This window comes from Staurois parvus, unplaced genomic scaffold (genome assembly GCF_062004578.1).
Source record: "Staurois parvus isolate SC_StPar_1 unplaced genomic scaffold, SC_StPar_1.0 ptg000851l, whole genome shotgun sequence".
NCBI classification, from domain to species: Eukaryota; Metazoa; Chordata; class Amphibia; order Anura; family Ranidae; genus Staurois; species Staurois parvus.
In genome coordinates, this window is record NW_028318647.1 from 243,338 (window position 1) to 263,358 (window position 20,021).

At 49.1% G+C, this 20,021-nt stretch overlaps 1 protein-coding gene across 3 annotated transcripts in view; it reads right to left on the minus strand.

Moving 5' to 3' along the window:
* The window catches only part of ABCA5 (ATP binding cassette subfamily A member 5), a 136,551-nt gene extending 117,072 nt beyond the window's left edge, over nt 1-19,479 (minus strand). For all 3 annotated transcript variants that reach the window (XR_016306666.1, XR_016306665.1, XM_089655587.1), the window contains exon 1: nt 19,315-19,479. The gene's annotated coding sequence lies outside the window, so the exon portion shown is untranslated. The remainder of the gene's footprint in view (nt 1-19,314) is intronic.
* Nucleotides 19,480-20,021: the final 542 nt, after the last annotated feature.

The window sequence follows — 20,021 nt, forward strand, 5'->3', positions numbered from 1 at the left end:
AGGTGTATACAATCAAGCCCCTAGGCATGCAGACGGCTTCTACAAACATTGGTGAAAGAATGGGTCGCTCTCAGGAGCTCAGTGACTCCAAGCGTGGTCCCGTGATAGGTGGCCACCTGGGCAATAAGTCCATCCGTGACATTTCCTGGCTACTAAATATTCCACGCTCAACTGTTAGTGGGATTATAACAAAGTGGAAGCAACTGGGAACAACAGCCACTCAGCCACCAAGTGGTAGGCCACGTCACATGACAGGGCGGGGTCAGCGCATGCTGAAGCGCACAGTGCGCAGAAGTCACCAACTGTCTGCAGAGTCAATAGCTAAAGACCTCCAAACTTGGTGTGGCCTTCAGATGAGCCCAACAACAGTGCGTAGAGAGCTTCATGGAATGGGTTTCCATGGCCGAGCAGCTGCATCCAAGCCTTCCATCACCAAGTGCAATGCAAAGCGTTGGATGCCGTGGTGTAAAGCATGCCGCCACTGGACTCTAGAGTAGAGGAGACTTGTTCTCTGGAGTGACCAATTCACGCTTCTCTGTCTGGCAATCCGATGGATGTGTCTGGGTTTGGCGGTTTCCAGGAGAACGGTACTTACCTGACTGCATTGTGCCAAGTGTAAAGTTTGGTGGAGGGGGGATTATGGTGTAGGGTTGTTTTTAAGGGGCTGGACTTGGCCCCCCAGTTCTAGTGAAGGGAACTCTTAAGGTGACATTTTGGACAATATCATGCTCCCAACTTTGTGGGAAGAGTTTGGGGATGGCCTCTTCCTGTTCCAACATGACTGCCCCCCAGTGCACAAAGCAAGGTCCATAAAGACATGGAGGAGCCAGTTTGGGGTGGAGGAACTTGACTGTCCTGCACAGAGTCCTGACCTCAACCCCATAGAACACCTTTGGGATGAATTAGAGCGGAGACTGCGAGCCAGGCCTCCTCCCCCGACATCAGTGCCTGACCTGACAAATGTGCTTCTGGAAGAATGGTCCAACCTTCCCATAGACACCCTCCTAAACCTTGTGGACGGCCTTCCCAGAAGAGTTGAAGCTGTTATAGCTGCAAAGGGCGGGGCCAACTCAATATTGAACCCTACGGACTAAGACTGGGGGCCCATTAAAGGTCATGTGTGTGGAAAGGGCGGGGCCAACTCAATATTGAACCCTACGGACTAAGACTGGGGGGGGCATTAAAGGTCATGTGCAGGGAAAGGGCGGGGCCAACTCAATATTGAACCCTACGGACTAAGACTGGGGGGGGCATTAAAGGTCATGTGCGTGGAAAGGGCGGGGCCAACTCAATACTGACCCTTACGGACTAAGACTGGGGGGCCATTAAAGGTCATGTGTGTGGAAAGGGCGGGGCCAACTCAATATTGAACTCTACGGACTAAGACTGGGGGGCCATTAAAGGTCATGTGTGTGGAAAGGGCGGGGCCAACTCAATCTTCCCAGAAGAGTTGAAGCTGTTATAGCTGCAAAGGGCGTGGCCAACTCAATATTGAACCCTACGGACTAAGACTGGGGGGGGCATTAAAGGTCATGTGTGTGGAAAGGCCGGCCCCCGATACTTTTGGCAATAGAATGTATCTCACCCACCCAGCAGTATCAGATGGTGATGCTGAGTTCTCTTTCCTGACTTTCCTTTGTACATTCTCTGGCTGCCAAGTCACAGGACAGGATAGAGTTATCACTAACTGGTATGAAATCGGTCTGAGCCAATCAAAGGGGTCTCAGGTGCGTCCTGCTACCTGGTCTGAACCCAGACGGACGCAGTGACACCGACCTCGGAGGGCAGAGCAGAAAGCAGCATCAATAAGCCCCAAAGTATCCATCTTTCTATCTCCGGAGCCCTGAACTCTGAAATTGGTTTCCTGTTACGGTAATCGTGCCAAAATCCATCTTGCGCAGATCTGGAGGACGATAATGGACTCGACTTTCAGGAACGCAGCCAGACGGATCATTAATTTTCTGTTTTACTGAACTCATCAAAAATCCAACCGGTCCAAGAATGAGCGCTGGCAGGAGGATTCATCTAAAGACATAGCATTGTGAAATCAATAGAAACCCGCCATTATTACTGGGACATAGACTCCGCCTCTTGCGCTGACATCTTTTATGATCAATCATGCAAAGATACGGGAAAAATTAAGTAGAACCCTAAGACTGGCTTGATACATTATAGGAAGGCGTGCTTTGGGGCAACACATGCTACTTGTGTTGGTGCATTTTAGTGCCATTCATTCATTTATTCATTCATTCTGCCATTCAAAATGACACACCAACGCACCTTCATTGGACTAACACTGCAGCTCCACGTGCTGCCGGAAATGGTGCCGGTCCAGTTTCTGGTCCGCTGAGTTTGTTTGTTGGAACCAGGGGCGGACTGACCACTCCGACACTCGGGCACTGCCCGAGGGCCCAGGGTCAGTAGGGGGCCACATGGGATGCCCCTGGTACCTTTCATAGGCTGTTCTGGGTGTGGTTTGAGTGTGGGCGAGGACACAGGGGCCCCATGATCTCCTATTGCATGGGGGCCCCATGAGTTGCCAGTCCGCTCCTGGTTGGAACATATGTTTCAAATCTGCTGATACAATTTTGTGCCCTGCTGTAATCATCTTGGAATATTTTGATACACTTTTAAGAATCGCTACATCGGAGGAATCACACAATCCAATGATTCCATGTTATACACACCCTACTGTACCCTAAGGCCCCTTTCACCCGGGCATTCCGTATGTCCGTTTATCATCTGTCCGTTTATGGATGAAGAATGGACCCCCGTGTAATATATGGACTAGCGGATGTAAACGGATGATCATCTGTTTATATACTGTATATTAATGTCCGCATCTGTTAACATCCATTTTTTTGAACGAAAGAAAACCCTATTTTTCTTCCATTTAAAAAACCCGTAATGGATGGAAAACGGATGTCAACGATCGAAAAAAGATGTAAGCAGATTAAACGGATGTAAACAGACAAAAAATGGATGTAAACTGATGAAAAAAGGATGAAAAACTGATGTAAACTGACATAAACTGATGTAAAAATAATGTGAACTGATCTGTTGTTTCTAAAATGTGACTGAAAAGATTAAAAAAATGGAACACCCGTGTGAAAGGGGCCGAAATCCTCCACCTCTAATGAAGGGTAGGGTGTTACCGCCTGTTGGGTGCATCTGTTTCATGCTGCAGGTAGAGTCCGCTCATCAGCCTACAGGTTCCGCTTGAAAGTCTTGTCAGCTCCCCCATGTGTCCCCCCTTCAAATCACTCCTTCACTGACTACACCAGACTGCAATGGCTGCATAGTAAGCGCTGGATCAAGCAGCTCAGCAATGGCTGTATAGTAAGCGCTGGATCCAGCAGCTCAGCAATGGCTGTATAGTAAGCGCAGGATCAAGCAGCTCAGCAATGGCTGTATAGTAAGCGCTGGATCCAGCAGCTCAGCAATGGCTGTATAGTAAGCGCTGGATCCAGCAGCTCAGCAATGGCTGTATAGTAAGCGCTGGATCCAGCAGCTCAGCAATGGCTGTATAGTAAGCGCTGGATCCAGCAGCCCAGCAATGGCTGTATAGTAAGCGCTGGATCAAGCAGCTCAGCAATGGCTGTATAGTAAGCGCTGGATCCAGCAGCCCAGCAATGGCTGTATAGTAAGCGCTGGATCCAGCAGCCCAGCAATGGCTGTATAGTAAGCGCTGGATCAAGCAGCTCAGCAATGGTTGTATACTAAGTGCTGGATCAAGCAGCTCAGCAATGGCTGTATACTAAGTGCTGGATCAAGCAGCTCAGCAATGGCTGTATACTAAGCGCTGGATCAAGCAGCTCAGCAATGGCTGTATAGTAAGCGCTGGATCCAGCAGCCCAGCAATGGCTGTATAGTAAGCGCTGGATCCAGCAGCTCAGCAATGACTGTATAGTAAGCGCTGGATCCAGCAGCTCAGCAATGGCTGTATAGTAAGCGCTGGATCCAGCAGCCCAGCAATGGCTGTATAGTAAGCGCTGGATCCAGCAGCCCAGCAATGGCTGTATAGTAAGCGCTGGATCCAGCAGCTCAGCAATGGCTGTATAGTAAGCGCTGGATCCAGCAGCTCAGCAATGGCTGTATAGTAAGCGCTGGATCCAGCAGCTCAGCAATGGCTGTATAGTAAGCGCTGGATCAAGCAGTCCAGCAGTGACACCCACTGACACTGACCCTCACTGACACTAATTAACCCTGACACTAACAGACCCTAACACTGACACTCACTGACATTAACACTGACACTGACACTCACTGACACTGACCCTAACACTGACACTCACTGACATTAACACTGACCCTGACACTAACTGACACTGACCCTAACACTGACACTAACACACTGATCCTGACACTTACACCCGCTGAAACTCACCAACTCTGACACTCACTGACACTAATTCTGATCCCAACACTGACACTGATTGACATTGACTCTAACACTGACACTCACTGACACTGACACTATGACATGCACACTGAACGTTTAGCCCCTGTCCCTCAGATTTCAGGATTTTTCAGGGCTCCCCAGCCTCACTGCAGATGCCTCTAAGGTCGCGTTTCCCAGTTTCCTGCATTGCATTCAAGTTGCAGTGCCCTTGCGATCTGCAGTCGGTGTCAGTGCAAAGTTAACGACACCCCAAGTGCGGGTTGCAAACGCAGTGAGTTTGCCCGCAGCAGATTGCATGGTAGACTTACACCGGCTGCAGTGAGTTTCTGCTGCATTCGTTACTTTTGGTGCAATGCGATTTCTGACAATTCAAAATGGAACAGAACTGCGTGTGAAGCGCACAGAAACACACAGAGCCAACCTGTGCGATTCCATTGCAGTTCCTTGTGTGGATGGGGCCTAACCGTCTATGAGAGGCTGAGAGCTACGGCAGCCGGATGGGGCACCACTTGCTGGACTGAGTGGGCACTGATGGCCGTATGTGTAGGAAGGGCTGGGTGGTGCACCGTACCTCCCCCTGTATGAAAATGGCATAATCTGCGGCATGGGGGCTAAATCTCCAGTGTCCAGATACCTGCGGGACATCGCTCCTGGACACGGTCAACTTTATTTTTTCTAAATGCATAAAACCGGATATTATGAGAATGTTGCTAATCGCAGTGTGTGAACAGAGCCATAGGGATGCATTGTCTGCATTTAGCTGCAGGACATAAGATCCTCTAACTGCAGCTAAAAGCTGAAATCTAACCGCCCCTGTGAAAGGGGCCTAAGGGGCCCCGAAGTTGCATCAGAGTAGTGCAGGAACCTTTTTTCTAAAGATGCTGCGACTTTGGTTGCATAGATTGCATGACAAGTCACTCTGGTATGAACTGAGCCTCAGAAATGGGAATGAATTGTAACATTGTACTAGAAGGAGATCGTTCTGTGAATGAAGACACTTAGAGATTCACAATAATCCTAGTAATGGCACCGAGTGTGACCCTAGTAGTGACACCGAGTGTGACCCTAGTAATGGCACCGAGTGTGACCCTAGTAGTGACACCGAGTGTGACCCTAGTAATGGCACCGAGTGTGACCCTAGTAGTGACACCGAGTGTGACCCTAGTAATGGCACCGAGTGTGACCCTAGTAATGGCACCGAGTGTGACCCTAGTAATGGCACCGAGTGTGACCCTAGTAGTGACACCGAGTGTGACCCTAGTAATGACACCTAGTAATGACACCGAGTGTGACCCTAGTAATGACACCGAGTGTGACCCTAGTAATGACACCGAGTGTGACCCTAGTAATGACACCGAGTGTGACCCTAGTAATGGCACCGAGTGTGACCCTAGTAATGGCACCGAGTGTGACCCTAGTAGTGACACCGAGTGTGACCCTAGTAATGGCACCGAGTGTGACCCTAGTAATGACACCGAGTGTGACCCTAGTAATGACACCGGGTGTGAACCTAGTAATGACACCGAGTGTGACCCTAGTAATGGCACCGAGTGTGACCCTAGTAATGACATCGAGTGTGACCCTAGTAATGACACCGAGTGTGACCCTAGTAATGACACCGGGTGTGACCCTAGTAATGACACCGAGTATGACCCTAGTAATGACACCGGGTGTGACCCTAGTAATGACACCGGGTGTGAACTTAGTAATGACACCGAGTAATGACACCGGGTGTGACCCTAGTAGTGACACCGAGTGTGACCCTAGTAATGACACCGAGTGTGACCCTAGTAATGACACCGGGTGTGAACCTAGTAATGACACCGGGTGTGACCCTAGTAATGACGCAGAGTGTGACCCTAGTAATGACACCGGGTGTGACCTAGTAATGACACCGGGTGTGACCCTAGTAATGACACCGAGTGTGACCCTAGTAATGACACCGGGTGTGAACCTAGTAATGACACCGGGTGTGACCCTAGTAATGACACCGAGTGTGACCTAGTAATGACACCGGGTGTGACCCTAGTAATGACACCGAGTGTGACCCTAGTAATGACACCGAGTGTGACCCTAGTAATGACACCGGGTGTGACCCTAGTAATGACACCGGGTGTGACCCTAGTAATGACACCTAGTAATGACACCGGGTGTGACCCTAGTAATGACACCGGGTGTGACCCTAGTAGTGACACCGGGTGTGACCCTAGTGATGACACCGAGTGTGACCCTAGTAATGGCACCGAGTGTGACCCTAGTAATGACACCGAATGTGACCCTAGTAATGGCACAGAGTGTGACCCTAGTAATGACACCGAGTGTGACCCTAGTAATGACACCGGGTGTGACCCTAGTGATGACACCGAATGTGACCCTAGTAATGGCACCGAGTGTGACCCTAGTAATGACACCGGGTGTGACCCTAGTAATGACACCGAGTGTGACCCTAGTAATGACACCTAGTAATGACACCGAGTGTGACCCTAGTGATGACACCGAGTGTGACCCTAGTAATGACACCTAGTAATGACACCGAGTGTGACCCTAGTAATGACACCGAGTGTGACCCTAGTAATGACACCTAGTAATGACACCGAGTGTGACCCTAGTAATGACACCGAGTGTGACCCTAGTGATGACACCGGGTGCGACCCTAGTGATGACACCGAGTGTGACCCTAGTAATGACACCGAGTGTGACCCTAGTAGTGACACCGAGTGTGACCCTAGTAATGGCACCGAGTGTGACCCTAGTAATGACACCGAGTGTGACCCTAGTAATGACACCGGGTGTGAACCTAGTAATGACACCGAGTGTGACCCTAGTAATGGCACCGAGTGTGACCCTAGTAATGACACCGAGTGTGACCCTAGTAATGACACCGGGTGTGACCCTAGTAATGACACCGAGTATGACCCTAGTAATGACACCGGGTGTGACCCTAGTAATGACACCGGGTGTGAACTTAGTAATGACACCGAGTAATGACACCGGGTGTGACCCTAGTAGTGACACCGAGTGTGACCCTAGTAATGACACCGAGTGTGACCCTAGTAATGACACCGGGTATGAACCTAGTAATGACACCGGGTGTGACCCTAGTAATGACACCGAGTGTGACCCTAGTAATGACACCGGGTGTGACCTAGTAATGACACCGGGTGTGACCCTAGTAATGACACCGAGTGTGACCCTAGTAATGACACCGGGTGTGAACCTAGTAATGACACCGGGTGTGACCCTAGTAATGACACCGAGTGTGACCTAGTAATGACACCGGGTGTGACCCTAGTAATGACACCGAGTGTGACCCTAGTAATGACACCGGGTGTGACCCTAGTAATGACACCGGGTGTGACCCTAGTAATGACACCTAGTAATGACACCGGGTGTGACCCTAGTAATGACACCGGGTGTGACCCTAGTAATGACACCGAGTGTGACCTAGTAATGACACCGGGTGTGACCCTAGTAATGACACCGAGTGTGACCCTAGTAATGACACCGGGTGTGACCCTAGTAATGACACCGAGTGTGACCCTAGTAATGACACCTAGTAATGACACCGAGTGTGACCCTAGTAATGACACCGGGTGTGACCCTAGTAATGACACCGGGTGTGACCCTAGTAATGACACCTAGTAATGACACCGAGTGTGACCCTAGTAATGACACCGGGTGTGACCCTAGTAATGACACCGGGTGTGACCCTAGTAATGACACCTAGTAATGACACCGGGTGTGACCCTAGTAATGACACCGGGTGTGACCCTAGTAGTGACACCGGGTGTGACCCTAGTGATGACACCGAGTGTGACCCTAGTAATGGCACCGAGTGTGACCCTAGTAATGACACCGAATGTGACCCTAGTAATGGCACAGAGTGTGACCCTAGTAATGACACCGAGTGTGACCCTAGTAATGACACCGGGTGTGACCCTAGTGATGACACCGAATGTGACCCTAGTAATGGCACCGAGTGTGACCCTAGTAATGACACCGGGTGTGACCCTAGTAATGACACCGAGTGTGACCCTAGTAATGACACCTAGTAATGACACCGAGTGTGACCCTAGTGATGACACCGAGTGTGACCCTAGTAATGACACCTAGTAATGACACCGAGTGTGACCCTAGTAATGACACCGAGTGTGACCCTAGTAATGACACCGAGTGTGACCCTAGTAATGACACCGAGTGTGACCCTAGTGATGACACCGAATGTGACCCTAGTGATGACACCGAATGTGACCCTAGTGATGACACCGGGTGCGACCCTAGTGATGACACCGAGTGCGACCCTAGTAATGTCACCGAGTGTGACCCTAGTAATGACACCGAGTGTGACCCTAGTAATGACACCGAGTGTGACCCTAGTGATGACACCGAATGTGACCCTAGTGATGACACCGAATGTGACCCTAGTGATGACACCGGGTGCGACCCTAGTGATGACACCGAGTGTGACCCTAGTGATGCGGTGCAGGAAACACAGCGATCTGTGCGCTTTTCATCTGTAGCAGGTGTCAGTGCCATCTGAACACCCAAACGCAGGTCCCAAACGCAGTGCTGAAAAGGCAGTGCACTGAATGGCGTGTGACCTGAGCAGGAATGCAGTGCGGTTCCTGTGCGATTCCCATGCAGTTCACAGTGTGCACTGAAGCTGAGTGCTAAACACGGCAGAACATGAATATTGAAGACCTCCGGCGCACGGCGCGGGGGGGAGCGCGGGGAGGGGGAGGGGCTTAGTACATAGACTACGTCTGACATAAATAATGCATGAGATACTTTACAGCAAACAGGAATGCGGTATTTGTCTCTTAGTGCCTTCACCCCGCTGACACTAATGCTGACATTCCCAACACTGACAATGGCACTGACAATGGTGCTATCACTAACACACTAACACTGAAACTGACACTGAAACTGACACTAACACTGACACTAACTTGGATCAATACCGTATCTAATCACATAATATATATTTTCTCAGGGCCGGTTCACACTCCATGCATTTCAGTTGATTTTTTTCTGCATCCAAAACGCACAGAAAGTCGGTGATCTGGTGGTCAGTGTCATCATTCACATCAGTGCTCGCAGTTCCAGTGCATTCCGGGTGCAGAAACAAAAGTAGCACAGGCTGCACTTTTCCTGCACAAAACTGGACTGGAAATCACCAAAACACATCAAAACACATCAAAAACGCACCGGAACGCACATGTCCCTATTTAAATTGAAGAAAAAGAGAGGGAAAAAATGAACCGGAACGCGTCAAAAATGTGCATGAAAAGGCGCATCCGGAACGCATCTGGACTGCATTTCTATAGTGTGAACCGGCCCTAAGATCCCCTATAAAGATGCATTGGGGGACATTTACTAAAACTGGTGCACTCAGAATCTGGTGCAGCTGTGCATGGCAGCCAATCAGCTTCCAGCTTTTATTGTCAAAGCTTAAGGCCCGGTTCACACCGCCGAGCCCCCCAAGTCACATGACCTGTGAAGTCCCACGTTAGTCCATGAGAGTCGTCTTCATTAGCGCTGCTTCCAGGCGACTTCCATCCGACTTGTGCCCATCGACTTCAATGGAAGTTGCCTCCTCCTCTATATTGATGTGATTTGGGTCCAACATGACAGGAAGATTACCCAGCATTCCCTGACAGTCGATTCAAAGTCGCATCAAATTCACATCAAGTCGAATCAAAGTAATACTCAAGTCGCCAGGAAGTCGCACGACTTTCAGGTCCTAGTACTGTGAACCGAGACTAATGCAGGCCATACATGGTTCAAATTCGGCACAATTTTTTGTCCGAAAATCGAAACGTTGTTCGTTCTGTAATCCGACGATGCCACCAATGATTTTGAAAATCAATCGTTTTTCACGAATTTTTCAGCATGCCCAATAAACGAAATGGGGAGGAACCACGAAAATTGGCCGATGTCATCGCCCCACTAACAGAGGGAAAATCGGCCAATGCCATCGCCCCACTAACAGAGAGAAAATAGGCCAATGCCATCGCCCCACTAACAGAGGGAAAATCGGCCAATGCCATCGCCCCACTAACAGAGAGAAAATCGGCCAATGCCATCGCCCCACTAACAGAGAGAAAATCGTCCGATTGCTCTTAGGTCCGATTTTCGTACGAAAGTCGTTCGGAATTCGACCCATGTATGGACGGCGTAAGTGAACAAGCTGAAGGTAGAAGCTGATTGGCTCCCAGGCACGGCTGCACCAGATTTATAACTCTCCCCGCAATGTTTCTTTTTCTATTCACAGAGAGAGATCCAGGGGAGCTCTCTCATATAAGTAGTCACTGGGATTGGCTATCACAGCAATCACATGATCAGGGGCCCAACCTCCCGGGTCCCACCATTACTCTGCAGCTGTCCAGCTCGGTCTCAGTGCTGAGGTTGGGGGGATAATTAAGTGCACTCCCATCCAGAGGCTGACTGACCATTCGGAAACTCGGGCACTGCCCAAGGGCCCGGTGCAAGTAGGGGGCCCCATGAGATGCCCCTGGTACCTTTCACAGGCTTTTTTGGGTGTGGCTTTGAGTATGGATGAGGACACAGGGGCCCCATGATCCCCTATTGCCCGGGGCCCCCACGAGTTGTCAGTCCGCTCCTGCACATACAGGTATAGGTGACAGTATGGCTTACACAAGGCCCGGCCCATGCCAATATATACAGTATGTGTGTACAGCCGGTCTTACTGGGTTCAGCTGAACATACATTTTACAATCTGATTGTACAATCTCCTTTAGATGTAATGGAAGGCCCTCTCTAATTATTATACAGTATTTATAAAGCGCCAATAGTTCGCTCAGCGCTGTACATTACAAAGGGGGACAGAACATGTGACAGAACAATACCAATACAATGCAAAACATGAGGGGATCGAGGGCCCTGCTCTTTGGAGCTTACAATCTAGGAGGGAGGGGATGGTGGCACAGGAGGAGATAGCTGTGGGGGATGGAGTGGTAGGAAGAGTGAAGGAGGTCGGCAAGTTAGCAGGGGGTGGGGTAGGCTTCCCTGAAGAGGTGGGTTTTCAGGGTGCGCCTAAAGGAGAGTAGGTGATAATCTGATGGGTTGGGGAAGGGAGTTCCAGAGGATGGGTGACACCCTGGAGAAGTCCTGGAGGCGGGCATGGGAGGAGGAGACCAGGGAACTAGAGAGAAGGAGGTCTTGTGAGGAGCGGAGTGTGCGTGTTGGGTGGTACTTGGATATTAGGTCGGTGATGTAGTTCGGGGCAGTATGGTGGACAGCTTTGTACATCAGTGTTAGGATTTTAAATTTGATCCGTTGCGCAATCGGAAGCCAGTGGAGGGATTGGCAGAGGGGGGTGGAGGACACTGAGTGGAGGCCAGTGGAGGGATTGGCAGAGGGGGGTGGAGGACACTGAGTGGAGGCCATTGGAGGGATTGGCAGAGGGGGGTGGAGGACACTGAGTGGAGGCCATTGGAGGGATTGGTAGAGGGGGGTGGCGGAGACAGAGCGGTTGGAAAGGTGAATGAGTCTGGCTGCCGTATTCAGGATGGACTGAAGCGGGGATAGCCAGCGGCGAGGCAGGCCAGTGAGGAGGGAGTTGCAGTAGTCGAGTCGTGATATGATGAGGGAGTGGATGAGCTGTTTAGTGGTTTCTGGGGTTAGGAACGTGCGGATTTTGGCGATGTTGCGGAGGTGGAGTCTGCATGTTGCGGAGGTGGAGTCTGCACGAGTTTGTTAAAGATTGGACTTGGGGCTGGAAGGATAGGTTGGAGTCCAGAATGACACCCAGTACTCTGGCCTGTGGGGCGGGTTTGATGGTGGCGTTGTTGGATGTGATAGAGAAGTCAATGGGGGGTGGGGTCCGGGCTGGGGAGGAAGACAAGGAGCTCAGTTTTGGAGAGATTCAGTTTAAGGAAGTGGAGTGACATCCAATCTGATATGTCGCTCAGTAGGTGTGTGATTTGGGCAGAGACCGAGGGGGTGAGGTGGGGGGTTGAGAGATAGATTTGTGTGTCGTCGGCATAGAGGTGATAGTTGAAGCCGTGAGAGTGTATGAGTTGGCCAAGGGAGGAGCTGTAGATGGAGAAGAGAAGGGGCCCGAGGACAGAGCCTTGAGGGACCCCAACAGAGAGGGGGAGTGAGGGGGAGGTGGTAGCATTATAGGGAGCGCTGAAAGAGCGTTGTGACAGGTAGGATGAGAGCCAGGAGAGAGCAGAATCTCTGAGGCCGAGGGAGTGTAGTTTTTTGAGGAGGAGGGGGTGGTCGACTGTGTCGAAGGCCACAGAGAGGTCAAGGAGTAGGAGCACTGAATAGTGGCCATTAGCTTTGGCGGTTAGCAGGTCGTTGGAGAGTTTGAGTAGGGCGGTTTCGGTGGAGTGTAGGGGGCGGAAGCCGGACTGTAGGGGATCGAGGAGGTTGTTGTCGTTGAGGTGAGAGCATAGGCGGGTGTAGACGAGGCGCTCGAGGAGTTTAGATGTAAGTGGGAGCAGGGAGATGGGTCTGAGGTTGTTCGGGTCATTGGGGTCCAGGGAGGGCTTTTTAAGTATGGGGGTGATGTGTGCATGCTTCAGTGGGGAGGGGAAAGTGCCGGAGGAGAGGGAGAGATTGAAGATGTGGGTGAGGGAGCGTAGGATGGAGGGGGAGGGAGGTCGTAGGAATTGTGAGGGGATAGGGTCGAGGGGGCAGGTGGTGAGGCGGGCATCAGAGAGGATCCTGGAGACTTCCTCAATGGTAGTAAGGTCAAAGGTGTGGAGTGTTGGGGGAGCTTCAGTATGAGGAATGTAGGGTGGGGTGGGAGTGGAGGTCAGAGCAGTGGTGGGGCCGTGGGAGAGGGGTGAAGAGGGGGTAGCTGAGTGAGGGGGAACGGGGTTGGAGGGAGTTTGAGCAGTGACGAAGTCCCTGCGGGTAATGTCGAGGGGGAGGGGGGATAAGGGGGTAGCTGTGTGAGAGGGGACGGGTTGAGAGGGCGTGTGAGTTGCAGCAATGTCCTTGCGAATTGTGTCAATCTTGTTTTTGAAGTGATTGGCAATCTCAAGGGCGGTGAGTGAGGTGCTGGGTGGAGGTGGGGGTGGAGAGAGTAGAGAGTTGAAGGTGGAGAAGAATCGGCGAGGATTGGAGGAGAGGGTCTTGATGAGGATCAGGAAGTAGGCTTGTTTGGCTGCGTGGAGGGAGGAGGTGTAGGTGCGGAAGGCAGATTTGTAGCGGGTGAAGGCTTGTTGGGATTTGGTTTTGCGCCATAGTCGCTCCAGGACACGACTGCGTCATTTGAGGGTTTTGGTGTGATCAGTCTGCCAGGGCTGGAGCGGTCGGGGTCTGATGTTGCGTGTGGTTAAAGGCTAATAAGTTATTTAGGCGGTATGTCAGTGGAGGAGCGCAGATTGAACGGAGGAGCGCAGATTGAACGGAGGAGCACAGATTGAACAGAGGACAGCAGATTAAACGGAGGACAAGAGATTGAACGGAGGAGCGCAGATTGAACAGAGGACAGCAGATTGAACGGAGGAGCGCAGATTGAACGGAGGAGCGCAGATTGAACAGAGGACAGCAGATTAAACGGAGGAGCGCAGATTGAACGGAGGACAAGAGATTGAACGGAGGAGCGCAGATTGAACAGAGGATCGCAGATTGAACAGAGGACAGCAGATTGAACGGAGGAGCGCAGATTGAACGGAGGAGCGCAGATTGAACAGAGGACAGCAGATTAAACGGAGGAGCGCAGATTGAACGGAGGATTGCAGATTGAACGGAGGAGCGCAGATTGAACGGAGGAGCGCAGATTGAACGGAGGACAAGAGATTGAACGGAGGAGCGCAGATTGAACGGAGGACAAGAGATAGAATGGAGGAGCGCAGATTGAACGGAGGACAAGAGATAGAACGGAGGAGCGCAGATTGAACGGAGGATCACAGATTGAACGGAGGACAAGAGATTGAAAGGAGGAGCGCAGATTGAACGGAGGAGCGCAGATTGAACAGAGGACAGCAGATTAAACGGAGGAGCGCAGATTGAACAGAGGACAAGAGATTGAACGGAGGAGTGCAGATTGAACGGAGGAGCGCAGATTGAACGGAGGAGCGCAGATTGAACGGAGGAGCGCAGATTGAACGGAGGAGCGCAGATTGAACAGAGGAGCACAGATGTGAATGGAGGAGCACAGATTGAATGCAGGACAGCAGATTGAACGCAGGACAGCAGATTGAATGGAGGACAGCAGATTGAACGGAGGAGCGCAGATTGAACAAAGGACAGCAGATGTGAACGGTGTAAAAAGTGTACCTTATGGCACCGCTCCAAGCTGTGGATGGAAGGAAAAGGATCACCACACCGGCCAACAAGAAGAGGGGAACACGAGTCCGAGCGATTCCAGTGTCAGCCAATACAAGTGGAGGGATGGAAGCTGCTCAGACGACCCCAGGAGACCAATGTTGAGGAATGGCCTCGGCGGCTGAGATCATTCCTCAACATTGGACTCCTGGGGTCATCTGAGAAGTGAACGGAGATCACAGTTTTGGGCATCTTTGGATCGGAAGGATTTGGTGTGGCACACGGCGATAATCTCCGTTCAACACTGAGATTAGGCTGCAATCTCTGACACCCATCTAAATGTAAGCCAACACTGACCACCCAACATTGACCACACAACCCTGACCACTCAACCCTGACCATCCAACGGTGACCACACAACCCTGACCACCCAACCCTGACCACACAACCCTGACCATCCAACGGTGACCACACAACCCTGACCACCCAACCCTGACCATCCAAGGCTGACCACACAACCCTGACCATCCAATGCTGACCATCCAACGCTGACCATACAACCCTGACCATACAACGCTGACCATGCAACGCTGACCACGCAACGCTGACCACACAACGCTGACCACACAACGCTGACCACACAACGCTGACCACACAACGCTGATCATCCAATGCTGACCATCCAATGCTGACCATCCAATGCTGACCATCCAACGCTGACCATACAACCCTGACCATACAACGCTGACCATGCAACGCTGACCACGCAACGCTGACCACACAACGCTGACCACACAACGCTGACCACACAACGCTGACCACACAACGCTGATCGTCCAATGCTGACCATTCAATGCTGACCATGCAAGATAACCACACAAAGCTGACCACGCAATGATGACCATCCAACGTTGACCACACAACTCTGACCATCCAACGCTGACCACACAACCCTGACTACCCAATGCTGATCACACAAACCTGACCATCCAACGCTAACCATTCAACGTTGACCATCCAATGCTGACCACACAACACCGACCATCCAATTCTGACCATCTAATGCTGACCAACCAATGCTGACCACACAATGCTGGCCACACAATGTGGATCATCCAACAATGAACATCCAACGCTGACCATTCAACACTGACCACACAATGCTGGCCACAAAACGTGGATCATCCAACACTGACCATCCAATGCTGAACATCCAACGCTGACCACACAGCATTGACCACACAATGCTGACCACAAAACGCTGACCAACCGACGCTGACCACGCAATGCTGATCACCCACTGCTGACCACCCAACGCTGACTAACCAACACTGATCACACAACACTGACCATACAATCCGGTGATCTGGCAGATTTAACCAAAACATACAAAACTGACTGAAGGAACCCGCCGCCAAGGATCCCCATCAGCCAGACGATTTCCCAACCTGTTCCGTCCCAACTCAGAGAAAAAATAATAAATATGTAAACATCAGGAGATAATAGAAAGAGTGTGCGATGAGGAATAATAATTACCGACAATTTATCAGTATAACCCATAATAATAATAATAAATAAATGTGTAAACATGGGGAAATAATAAAAAAAGAGTAAGGGAAAAAATAATTACCAACAATACACCAGATACTCCGTATAATTAATAAACGATAATAAATAAATATGTAAACAAAATGAAATAATAAAAGGAAGAAGCGAGGAAAAATAATAACTAAGAACAATGTAGCAGAAAGTCTGGATAATCCACAATATTAATCATCATCATCATCATCATCATTCAACAAAGAAACAAATTAGTGAAGCTAAACAGCTGAAAACATTTCTCTAGAAATCACATGACTCTGGCAGAGAACAGGCCGCCTTCTGGGGGCCGCGCCATGGCAGATCACACGGTCCGTGGGGGGGGTCATCCTATTTACAGATTGCATTTAACTGTTTAAAAAAAACATCTGGACACAAAAAAAGAGCGATGGATGAACATATCGAGAAAGGAACATCAGCCGTGGGCTCGTCCCCTGAGGACTATAGCAAGCGTGCAATCATATACAACACGATACAATGCTGTGCAATCATATACAACACGATACAATGCTGTGCAATCATATACAATACGATACAATGCTGTGCAATCATATACAACACGATACAATGCTGTGCAATCATATGCAACACGATACAATGCTGTGCAATCATATACAACACGATACAATGCTGTGCAATCATATGCAACACGATACAATGCTGTGCAATCATATACAATACGATATAATGCTGTGCAATCATATACAACACGATACAATGCTGTGCAATCATATACAACACGATACAATGCTGTGCAATCATATACAACACGATACAATGCTGTGCAATCATATACAACACGATACAATGCTGTGCAATCATATACAACACGATACAATGCTGTGCAATCATATACAACACGATACAATGCTGTGCAATCATATACAACACGATACAATGCTGTGCAATCATATACAACACGATACAATGCTGTGCAATCATATACAATACAATACAATGCTGTGCAATCATATACAACACGATACAATGCTGTGCAATCATATACAATACAATACAATGCTGTGCAATCATATACAACACGATACAATGCTGTGCAATCATATGCAATACGATACAATGCTGTGCTGTGCAATCATATACAACACGATACAATGCTGTGCAATCATATGCAATACGATACAATGCTGTGCAATCATATGCAATACGATACAATGCTGTGCTGTGCAATCATATACAATACGATACAATGCTGTGCAATCATATACAATACGATACAATGCTGTGCTGTGCAATCATATACAATACGATACAATGCTGTGCTGTGCAATCATATACAATACGATACAATGATCTACAATACAACAATATACAATACTATACATAAATATACAAAGCTGTGCAATCATATACAATACAATGATATACAATGCTGTGCAATCAATGATATACAATGTTGGGCATTCAGTGATCACTCAGCTACATAAACTGATCACCAAACACCCTGTGCAGGCCCCGCTCACACCTCTATTATAGTATACAATCTCACACACACACACACAGATATCCCGTACAATCATCCCAGTGCAATAATGATACATATACTGTACACACACATATACACAGATATAGGACGCACACAGAGCTATGATGGAGCTGTACACACAATACACCCATCACACCTCAATACACAGAATGTTTCCACTGCTGTCCTATGAGGTGGTCATAGTGCAATACAATGCAGTGATCCCGGTGTATACAGTGTATCTGTGTCACTGATACATCACATAATACTCTCAGTGGTGCACAGTGCAATGATTCCAGCTCTATACAACTATCCCAGTGTATACAATGTATTTATTGCATCGATATATAATATCACAAAATACTCTCAGTGCTGCACAGTGCAATGATCCCAATGTATACAATGTATCTATAGCACTGATATATAACAATACTGGTCAGTGCTGCACAGTGCAATGATCCCAGCTCTATACAATGCAATGACCCCAATGTATCTATTGCACTGATATATAACATTACTGTCAGGGCTGCACAGTGCAATGACCCCAGTGAGTACAATGTATCTATATCACTGATATATCACATAATACTCTCAGTGCCTCTATACAATGCAATGATCCCAGTGCTGCACAGTGCAATGACCCCAGCTCTATACAGTGCAATGTCCCCAATGTATACAATGTATCTATTGCACTGATATATAATATCACATAATACTCTCAGTGCTGCACAGTGCAATGATCCCAATGTATACAATGTATTTATTGCACTGATACATAATATCACATACTGTCAGTGCTGCACAGTGCAGTGATCCCAGCTCTATACAATGCAGTGATCCCAATGTATACAATGTATCTATTGCACTGATATATCACATAATACTCTCAGTGCCTCTATACAATGCAATGCTCTCAGTGCTGCACAGTGCAATGACCCCAGCTCTATACAGTGCAATGTCCCCAATGTATACAATGTATCTATTGCACTGATATATAATATCACATAATACTCTCAGTGCTGCACAGTGCAATGATCCCAATGTATACAATGTATTTATTGCACTGATATATAATATTACATAATACTGTCAGTGCTGCACAGTGCAGTGATCCCAGCTCTATACAATGCAATGACCCCAATGTATACAATGTATCTATTGCACTGATATATCACATAATACTGTCAGTTCTTCTATACAATGCAATGATCTCAGTGAATACAATGTATCTATTGCACTGATATATAATATTACATAATACTGTCAGTGCTGCACAGTGCAATGACCCCAGCTCTATACAATGCAGTGACCCCAATGTATACAATGTATTTATTGCACTGATACATAATATCACATACTGTCAGTGCTGCACAGTGCAGTGATCCCAGCTCTATACAATGCAGTGATCCCAATGTATACAATGTATCTATAGCACTGATATCTCACATAATACTGTCAGTGCCTCTATACAATGCAATGATCCCAATGCTGCACAGTGCAGTGGCCCCCCAGCTCAAGGGCCATCGCCCCCCCCCCCACACACACACACACACACAATGCTCTGCAGCCATCATAAAGGTACCTGTCTTTCCCGGGGGAGGGGTGCTGTAGTCCCGGTGTGGGGGAGGGGTGCTGTGGTCCCGGTGTGGGGGAGGGGGTGCTGTGGTCCCCCCGATCACCGGCTGAGCTCTGCACACAGCACCGGGCTGACACTCCGAGGAGGGACCATCATCATCATCATCATCACCACCGGACACGGCTGACACCTGCTGGCCACACCGGGGAAGTGCAGGCAGGCCGGGAGCGCTGTGACTCATCATAGTCCCCATAGACATCCCACCGACCGTCCTCATTTAAAGGGACTGTCCATCTCCCCTTCTCCGACCTAGGGGGTCTCTTCGCACCAGGGGCGGACTGACCATTTGGAAACTCGGGCACTGCCCGAGGCCCCGGGGTCAGTAGGGGGCCCCATGAGATGCCCCTGGTACCTTTTTCATAGGCTTTTTTGAGTTTGGGCAAGGACACAGGGGCCCCATGATCCCCTATTGCCCGGGGGCCCCATGAGTTGTCAGTCCGCCCCTGCTTCGCACTATATTGCAGAGGGCAATTATTACAAAAATAGTTATAAAAAATATAATAATTATATATATTATTGTATTCTTATTAGCTATTTTAAAACTCAGACTATAAAAGTCATCATTGAACCCGCGCGCGTCACACCAACGTGTGTTTTCTAGAGGTTTTTTTGGTGGGTTTTATTTTGCACAATGGCACAGGGCACCCCATACA